We start from the raw sequence: 2,010 nt of genomic DNA, 5'->3' as shown, positions 1-2,010 counted from the left end.
TGGAGAAGAATATCCAATCCTACAGCCATAGGTAAAGCAAGAAATCTCTGCCAGCAGTTCTAGCACGTGAGCCGAAGGCAAGTAGCCAGTATATGTGTCCTTTGGTCCCAGCCCAGGTATCCTTTCACACTGGCCGATCATTCCAGCTATGAAGTTGCTATGATGCATCATCACGCCAATGGAACCACTGGTATACGTGACGACGGCCACGTGTGAAGGCATCGGTGTACCTGGAGGAACACTCGGGTGTTCTGGCTTGGATCCCAACTCTTCTACCGATTCCATGCTGTGAATCTCAGATCCTTCAGGGTATTCTGCTTTATTAATAGTCTTGTTGTCCACATAAATGATGTGTGTAACACAACTGATATCTAACAATGCAGTCCTTAGTTTACTTTCCAGAATTTTAACACTAGTAATCAGACAGGCAGCCTCAGACTCACTTAGCCCGTGAACCGCTGCTTCTTTGCCGAGTGTAGCACAGAAAGTCACGAGAGGAAAGCTGTACTTAAAGCAAATCTGGGCTGCAATCCTCCACTCGGCCCTGGTCTCACGGAAAATGGCAACGGTGCGCTTTGGTTCCAGTTCCAAGGCAGCGAGTCCACTACCAAAGTTATTCACTCTGCGGCTCACTTTGAGATAGTATATCCATTTATACTTTCCAAGAATTAACTTCTTAAAAACTTTTCCATTTGGCTGCATTTCATTTTCTTCACTTAGGATTTCCCTGGTCCCGAGGCTGTCCTTCTTCCCAAATTTGGACACGGCATGGTCAAATAATTTCTCCAGAGTGTCTGCTCCAGGCATGTCTATGACAGCTAGCGAGGCCAAGTGCGTGACCGCGATACAGACTTCCAGGTTTGTCTGAAGCAGGCTTAGCTTTTATTTGCCATAGTGTTTTTCTTCTTGGCATTGGTAAGAAAATACCATGGAAAAAATATAAGGGCACTGTATATTGTTAGTAACAGGTGGACAGGCAGCAAAATAATGGTGAGCACATTTAGCTGCAGTTTCATAGTGGAGAGGCTTCTAAAATGGGGCTTATTTCTTGTTATTCTTTGGCTTCTGGAGCCTTCTGTCGCTGAAGAAGGCAGGAGCGGAAGCGGCAGTGAGAGCAGCCGTACAGCCGGGGCAGTTCAATCTCAGTGACGCAGGTAAGAGTTCGTAATCTCTGGAAGCCGACACTAAAGTACACAAATGTCCTCTTTTTCTCCTAAGAAGAACACGTATATCTTCTGTAATTTCAGTCGAGGCACTGCCCCTCACGTCTTCCTTAAGTTGTTGAAAGGTAGAAAATTGCCTTTCATCTTCACCAAGCAGTAATTACTGATCCCTTCAAGCCCTTTTAAGCCCAACAATGACAGGCAACATTTGCTAGGTGTGTGCTACCTGCTAGTCCCTCAGTTTCCGGCATTTAGTCATCACACAGGCCTGTGAGTACTAGGTGCCGGTGGTCTGGCCCTTTTACCGATGGGGAAAGCGAAGGCCGCCAAGCACCTCGCCCAGATCACCTGGCTCAGCGCTGGGGAGACAGAGACGGGTGCAACGGCGTCTGCCTTTAAGAAGTTTACTACCTAGTATTTTCTTTAATATTGTAAATTCTCTAATTTTAATAAATTCCGGCCGGTTTCCTCTTTCAGCTGATGTAAATTTGGTGAATTTCACTGAAATAAAACAATATGAAATATTTTTCCAACCAATTAACTATTGTCGCGCATTATAACAGGAACGAGGGGAAAGCGGTGTTACGGAAGACCCAGTGTGCACTGGGAATGAACTGCGTGAAGAACATTCTTATTTCCAGATCGCAATGTGGTGTTTATTATGCCTGAACAACGACAAAAACAGTGATGATTTCATAGCAAAACCTCAGGGAAGCTATTACCAAGTTGGCAGTTCTAATTCATGTGGAAACGCTCATTCTATTTACCAGAGAATTGTAGCCATGGTGTTCATCTAATTAAGAATCTGATATTGTAGAAGGGCAATTTAGCAAAGTTCATAATATTG

At 44.6% G+C, this 2,010-nt stretch overlaps 1 pseudogene; it reads right to left on the bottom strand.

Annotated features, from left to right (window-relative positions):
* Positions 1-3: 3 nt before the first annotated feature.
* On the bottom strand, positions 4-1,016 carry LOC105808723 (annotated as a pseudogene).
* Positions 1,017-2,010: the final 994 nt, after the last annotated feature.

The sequence above is a fragment of the Propithecus coquereli genome, unplaced genomic scaffold (assembly GCF_000956105.1).
Source record: "Propithecus coquereli isolate 6110/MARCELLA unplaced genomic scaffold, Pcoq_1.0 Scaffold17901, whole genome shotgun sequence".
Taxonomy (NCBI): Eukaryota; Metazoa; Chordata; class Mammalia; order Primates; family Indriidae; genus Propithecus; species Propithecus coquereli.
The sequence above is the reverse complement of the archived record's forward strand: the minus strand, read 5'-3'. Positions and strand labels throughout refer to the sequence as shown.